This window comes from Sorghum bicolor, chromosome 4 (assembly GCF_000003195.3).
Source record: "Sorghum bicolor cultivar BTx623 chromosome 4, Sorghum_bicolor_NCBIv3, whole genome shotgun sequence".
NCBI lineage: Eukaryota > Viridiplantae > Streptophyta > Magnoliopsida > Poales > Poaceae > Sorghum > Sorghum bicolor.
In genome coordinates this window covers 22,423,842-22,431,992 of record NC_012873.2, presented here as the reverse complement: position 1 = coordinate 22,431,992, position 8,151 = coordinate 22,423,842, and the positions used below count along the sequence as shown (strand labels likewise).

General features: G+C 37.4%; 1 long non-coding RNA gene across 1 annotated transcript; it reads left to right on the top strand.

Moving 5' to 3' along the window:
* On the top strand, positions 242-3,497 carry LOC110434563. The gene is made up of 2 exons (XR_002452083.1): positions 242-419; positions 2,905-3,497. It is a non-coding gene; the product is annotated as an uncharacterized LOC110434563 (long non-coding RNA).

Sequence of the window (8,151 nt, the reverse complement as noted above, 5' to 3'; positions counted from 1 at the left end):
TTCTATGATACTCTAAAATATAGCATTAGGCTGGAAAGATAGTCTAAAATACTAATTGATGCAAGCGCGCTATACTTTTGATCCTACTTGATTACTCCTTGCTATATGTGAGTTACCAACTTTGTGAGCTTTTTGCCAGTTCTGTACAAATCCTGAGTCCTGTAGGCACCAAATTTTTAAGAATGAAACTCCACTGTGAAAGCTTATGCGTTATGCTCACCTCATGAGGTAAATAAGCAACTCATTGTGCTTTAACCAGTGGCCTCGGCCTCCTTGAACACATTTGCGCTCATATTTTTGTATTTTGTGTTGCATTGTGGTCCTTGTGACATCACAGGTGATATTAAGCTATTAGCTCTGAAGAGCTGAGAGATAAAGCCTATGATGAAGGCAGGCAAAGGCATCCTCTTGAGTTAATAGTAAGCTTTGACACTCCCAACTTTCTTCCCATTAACAAGTTTTGATTTAATTGGAATTTTCCACTTTGAAGTATGTGATCTTACACATTGAAATATGTGATAAAACATTCCTACAAGGACCATGGAAAATAATATAACATAAATTGTATGAAAACCAGATGTGAAATTATCAAATGTTTGTGATATCAATATACCATACCTTTGTGTCTCTTATTCCTACTAGGTTTTCTAATGGTAGAGGCATGCAAAATGTACCTGCTTAAGCAATATGACCTATATTTATCATAAAACAATTGGAGTTGCGTCTTTTTAGCCACAACACTACTTACTTTATTTTCTCTTATATATATACTGACGTATTGTATAGTTTAGTCATCATAAATATGATCTCTAATGGATTTTTATCAAGAATAAATTATAGCTAGCAAAAATGCCCGTGCGTTGCAACGGGAGAAAAAAATCTGTCAAATCTGTAAAATAACTCCCGTGTATCTCGTGCTACCCAGCATCCACTCTCCTTTTTGTCAGCCTCTTCTGGTCTATAAAACCATTGGCCAGATACATATAGGTTCCCCTTAGTTTCTATTATACCCCGTTTGAAGATAATTAAAAAGATGTTATGATACAAAAAATGAAAGATGAAAATATCAAATATCACAAGGAACTCTAGCACATATGAGACTTTATTGTAAGAAGGACCACTATATTAGAAGATATGTTCCAGCTGTACAATGACAAGAGACTTTGTCCTCAGCACTAACAAGAACAGGTAACGATCCGAGTCATCCAGTCATAGGAGATAAGGAAAGGCTGACAATTAACAGCTTGACATATAGGGTTGTTCATTTGCGGTTGCACCCATTGCAGTAAAAAACCCAAATCCACAATGATGCCTAGCAGCAAACACTTAATCAATGTTCATGAAATGAGTTAACTATGATGTCCAGTTTCCAACAATTCAAGAGTAACACTTCTAATTTAGTTGTAGCAACCAAATACAGAACAATATAAGTTATAAAAAAGGGATGAATAATTTATGCAAAAATTAGTGAGGTCACAGAACAAAACAGTTGGATGCAAATATAGGTGAATTACAGTCTATAAGCACAATGGCAGTATGAAAATACTGCAGCCAAAACCTAGCATGATCTCATATTTCATAGTAAAAGAACATGTCTATCTTATACTGGTATAAAGACTCTGGTCACCTATCACACAACAGAAGCATCAATAGCTACCAACCCAACAAGTTTAGCGAAATCTATGAGGCTCTACAGTGAATCGAGTGAAATTTCATTAAAGTAAACACAGTTTATTTGGCAGACCTTGAGGATGGCGACATAGGGCTTCTCAGTGTTGTCCTTAGGTGTGAGCAGCACGGGGTCCTCGTGCACAAATGAGCCCACAGCAATCACCCAACGGAAAGAAAACAATTTGTGCCTCCCAAAACACCAAAAATCCAAATAGAGCAGAAATTGGAAGCGAGAAACAGAGGAGGAAGCGGCTTACCAGCTCGAAGGTGTTGCCCTCGTACTGCTTCCTCTGCTTCCTCCTCTTGCTGGTGGTCTTGATCAGGTCCCCTACAGCTACGGGCTCCGCCTCCGTGTTCTCCTCCTCTCGGGGCTCCTCCTCCTACAGCTCCACCTCCTCGGGCTCCCCCTCCTCACTCTCCGGGTCACGGCGACGCTTGGGCCGGTGGAAAAGAGAAGAGATCGGAAGCTGCCGCTCTGGGATGGGACAGGATGAAGTGGGTTTGTGCTCGGGGGTTTGGTTGTTGACTGTTCCAAGGAGGATTCGGAAGATACAGAGATCCCGGCGCGGACGGGCGGGCGGACAGAATTTAGGACGAACAGGCGGGTGGACAGAACCTGGTGGCGGACTGAAATTTTGGCAATTTATTATTAGATCGGGGGTGAAAGAAATTTGCAAAATGCAAAGCTGATAAAGTTTAATAGTTTTCTGAACAATCCACGCGCACCACGCCTATCAGTATCAGTGTATCACAGACTCCAAACTTTCAAACTTTGGCTTCCCTAAAATGAAAAATAACTTGTCATTTGGGGTTTTCCAGATCAACGGACCACCACTGTTTAGTAGTTTCAGTTAAATTAGAGCAGTAACAAATATATTGGACCTGGGTCCAGGTAATATTTGCATGATCATCTTGTAGGCATGATTTTTTGGTGAAAACAAAGATCCCGTCGCTTTTTGGAAAATAAGATTAGGTGAGTTTATCGTGTTTGTTGTATACATTGTTACAGCTTTTGCTTTATCTCCTAGATTGGAGCTTTGTAGTGGATATTTTTTTGGCTTGATTGGGGCTTGGTGGTGAAATCATATGGTATATTTCTGTTGACCCCTGCATGTATCGAAGATTATAGATAGCATCCATCTGATTTTAAAGATATATGGAAGTTTTTTGTATGTCTTTTAAATAAAATTCCTGTTCTCTAGGAAATATTGATCTAACCCAAGTTCCTTATAGGTGTTGGCATCTGAAGCTGGTAGTATAACACAAGGGATTGGAGCATATCAGGTTGGTGCTAACAATGTTAACTAGATTTTTTCTTTCCACTAGGTTGGTGCTGGGCATCCAAGCTCTTGTGCTATGTTATGCATTCAGTGTGGCACTGCGAATGTTGCAAGCTGTGTTGCCAGAGTCGTTCTTCACCATGCGTGCTGTCTTTATTTGAAGCAAACAATGATGAAGGTTCATTTTGCCCCTTCTTCGGCATTCTGCAAAGGTCGATGTTCCTGCTCTCTCTACCATGCCAAGCATAGAAGAGTATATATTAGTAGGCAGCCTCCAGGTGTACCATTAAATAGTAATTTCTTAGTGCATTAGTGATTGGTGCAGAATTTGCACCAGTCGAGGTTGTTTGGTCTAATAATAAGGTTGAACATTTTTGCTTGGCAATGGACGAAGTTTTGGTCTTCATGTCTGTTGATCTTGACTGACTGCTGGGCTCATGCTGATGATTGGATATTATTTTGTTTCCATTGCAATGCAGGGTACCTCTATATAACACACCAAAATTTGTTGCCATTCATTATGTGATAAAAGTATGTGGTTATTGAGACCTGAATCTTAATGAATATGATTGCTCATTTTATTCTTTTAGATTTTATCTTGTTTTGTATTTTTGGCGCACGAAAGAAAATGGGTATCATAGATTTCTTTCCGTTGTTATAAAATATTATTTTAACCATATCACAGAAAGGTCTATACGGTATCTTACGAACTTTGTTTTTTTAGATTAAATGTTACTTTAGTGTTGATGTTTATTTTCACAATATTGTTATTTTATCATGCGATCCATATGTTTTTAGTATAAAAGTTTAATTATCCTGTAGAGTAAGAGGTAAAGATACATATTATAGTGCTCACAATTCCTTGATATGAGACTTATGGTAAAAGATTAAAAATTAGCAAATATTGATAAGGAGAACTAAGATTGGTTCTTGAAAGGTATTTCGAGCTCTATGGTGAAAGATGATAAAAATGACTGTGGATTGACAAGAGTTCACTAGATAATAATGGTTTGTCACAAGAACAGAAGGATCGATGACAAGAAAAGTGTAGTGGAAAGGTGAAGTTAACCTTTAGATCGTTGCATTATGAGGTAAACGATCAAGGGCAAAGACTAACTAAAGAGCATAAGAAGATGAAGATTGATGGTAGAAAAGATAAAGTTTGATATACAAGAAAGAGATATACAAGAAAAATAAAATTGAACATTAGATTTTCATGTCTTGAAACTTGAGATAGATGACGGTAGCGGACGCTACCCCACTTAACAAGATTGAGCTACTTCTCAAGACGGTACCTTCCAGATCTATTGAAACACAATAACAAAGACGACACATAGGCATCACACAAACAAGACAAGCACACAACACATCATCGATTCTACACGTGTTTATTTAAACAATGGTGGTCATCCTAAAGGGCAGATGAGAAATGATAAAAGGCTATCATAACTTTGAATAAGATGAGATCAGAAAACTTTAGTAAATCAAACACATTAAAAGAATCAAGGAGATAAGAAGTACTAGCTCAAAGGAAGCTATCAAGGAGGAGAGACAATATGACAAGGATGAGAAATAGTCAAATTAATGGTCAAGGAGGCGAAAAATTAGTTTTTGTACCAAATTAGACTTTTCTAATTGACCAGTGCTACCTAGGCATACATCCTACAGTCAACACTGCTCTAATACCACTCTGTCACATCCGGTTTTAAAGAACAAAACCAAGCAAGCCATATGTGTGCCTAGGAAGTCCACACATATAACAACAGAAAGGAATATTATCAGAAACAATGTTATATAGCGGAAGCATACATATAATAGACACTTACATCAGAGTATCGTGGAATGATAACTAATCTTTAGGCTCAATCTTCACAGGGACGGTTGACTGGGGGTAACATATGCCTAGCACTTCTTGTATCTTGAGAACATCCTTCATGACTCCATCCTTCTAATCAACTTTTAGTAACTCTTACTAGTAAACTGGAGTGGTGGGAAATAGCAAGAGTGAGCACATATCGTACTCACAAAGTATAACCAGGGGTTCATGAGGCTCAAAAAGCTGACACTGGTTTGACTGCATTTAGCTTTTATATGTAGATAGCATGTTTATATTTAGATAGCAAATGTCAAGGTAGCATAATTAAATCCCATAACCACATGATCAATGTACACAAGAATAAAGAATAACACATATAAACAATATAATAAACCATCATTTATCATCATTATTCATGTTCATCAGTGTCCATCTATTCCGTCAGTTTTCCGGGCCGCCCGTATCCGTGGGCACGGCTAGTATACCAGATTTAATACTCTGCAGAGGTTGTACATCTTTACCCATGAGTCATGATTTACCCTTTCGCCCGAGGTGATCAGCCTCTTAACCCACTTCCAAGGAAGGTCGGCAGGGATCACTATGAAGCCTTTCAAAAGTTCGTCTAACATGTTAGGGCCGCAAGGTTTCCTTCGCGAGCAGATATAGATACCCCCCTTCCGAATGGCACAATGACGCGCAGCCTATACACATAGGGACAGGGGCTCGCACTATACCCGTGTCGGTTCAGCCCCTCTAGCGCCCTTTTGGTTAACCACTAACAAGCTAGAAAAGGTCTTCATACTGAGCTAAAGCCAGAGCCATATAGCCCTCATGGTTGTACGAGTTGTCCCAGCTTTTGCCAAGGGATAAGTCCTTATGGAGGGTCAAGATCAATCTAGCAAAAGCTAGAGTTCTTTCCACCCTTTATATTCAAGTTGCTAGAAAGCTTATTTTATTGTTTATTGTATATCCAAATATTCATGTTACAAGATCATGGATTAAAATCAGCACTAGCAAGAACTACCCTAATGCATAACCAAATAGGTATCAAGAAATTCAAGATAACAATCATCTATGATTTCACTAAGGTTGTCAAGGTGGACACATGCATATGATATATGTGTAATTATAAGTGTATAGGTAACAAGGATGGTCCCGAGTTATACTTGCCTTAAACACTTGCTCAATTCCCACACCTTTAGCTTTCGGTCATCATCTTCTGATCCTCAGCGTCCACAAATAGTTCTCGTCTACTCGTATCAAGCACCACACATAGGCAAACAAACAAACAACAAATAAAAGCAACTAAGAACAATTCACCACACAGGATTACACAACATACTAAAAGAGAACAAATTACTACAGTCGCGAGAACACAAGAAACACCGGAGAACACGGCTACGTTAGAAAGAAACGACTATCGAGAGTTTTATATTATAAAAGAGAAACCTAAATATTTGATTTATTTAAGTAAACAAAATAATCTAAAAGTCATTAATTCAGATTAATGTTAACATATTTATTTTCAAAAGTCAAGTTAAAACTAATCATGTTTTATTTATAAATATTTAGATATCATTTATGCCATATGAGAACATCTAAAATCTAATTTGAATTTAACATACATGTTTGGACTGAAATTAAATTATAATTTAGAAACATGATTATGTGTAGTATATATACAGGTTTACATATATATATATATATATATATATATATATATATATATATATATATATATATATATATATATATATATATAGGGTGAGTGTTTTATACTCCCAGGAGTAACTACTCCCACCGAGAGTATACTAACCATCGAGAAGCTTAACGGGCCGGAAACGTGACCCGCTAGACTGTTGCGGTGGCTAGTATATATAGGAACCAATCCAAGAGTTAGTTGATTAAGTATTTAAAATAAAAAACCTATTAATCTATGCCTGGCATCGATTCAATAGTCGTGTAGTTTATGTATCCGTCAGAATGAAACGGAGTATTAATACATACATACTTAAATATGGACCTAGCTAGTATGCATACATACTTAAATCGGAGGATGTGTATGTGTGCATATATTTCAAGGAAGTATGCATACGTACATTTTTCCGTCGAGTATGCATGCCGTGAAAGTATGTACATATACTCCGTCGTGTGTATTACTAATTTTTATGTGGTCTTTTTAAATTTTTCTGAACGGAGACTCCATATGAGTATGTATAGACTTCGGAGTACCTGAGTACACGTGTATATATATTATAGTTTGACAACATATTTTAGAGTTGCATTAATATATGTATATGCATTTATAAGAGAAAGTATGTATCCATGACAAGAGTATGTATGCATTCGAGGAGTATTTACATATACTCAAGTACATGTACATACTTTTCTCAATATGGAAGTATGTGTATATACTATTTTGTATGAGTATCTATACTCTGTACTCTGCAAGCACGTATTATGGACCATATATCTCAGCACTCTACAAGCAGGTATGTGCATATACTCGCTATAGTTTCATAAGAGTATGTATATATACTATGTGCATACATGACAACAGACAGAATGTGGAGGTGGCAGTAATTTGTGCTCATCCACCGATCGAAGTTGTCGGCGAAGTGCTCCTTTTGTCTGCCGTCTTACACCATAGAGGTCTTGCTGTTGGTTGTAGAAGTAGCTTTCCATTCATGTCCGGTGGCTTCATGAAGTTCAGAGGATCGTGCAACCTGTCAACCAAATAGAAACTGAGAAGGAATGAGCTAAAAGACCAGATCGATAGACCATGACCATGATCATGCGATGAAATTAGAGATAGGATTCAGATATACGCACAAACAATCTTGCAAAATAGAAAACTTACAGGACAACCGTGAAGAACAGGCTGCAATGCAGACTCAAGATGAAGAAAAAATTCCCCTGAATTCACAAGCTTCAACATATAAGATGATACTATAGTCTAGATTAATATGTATAAGAAGAAAAATACCAAATCTGAGAAAGTATGCAATGATACTTTAGTTTAATACATATAAGATGATGATACTCTAATCTGGAAAAGGAAAAAAGAATTGTACGCATGCATCATTGCTCTCATGCTCTGCTGTTTAACGGCAAGAATCGCAACATATGCATGCACATGTATGTACAAAGGTAGCATACCTCCATGCAAATTCTAGTAACCATCTAACTAGCGATGAGATTTTTTGCAAATATAAACAATAAAATTTCTGATGCCGATCAACAACGGATGACTCAGAGACCACTAACAGATGCCGATCTAAAAGGTAGATGACAGGCAACAAGTCATGTTTACCTAACGAGATGAAATGATGAATACTTACCTGTTCACAAATTCTCTGCACAATGAAGCCCGGCGAGCTGTGC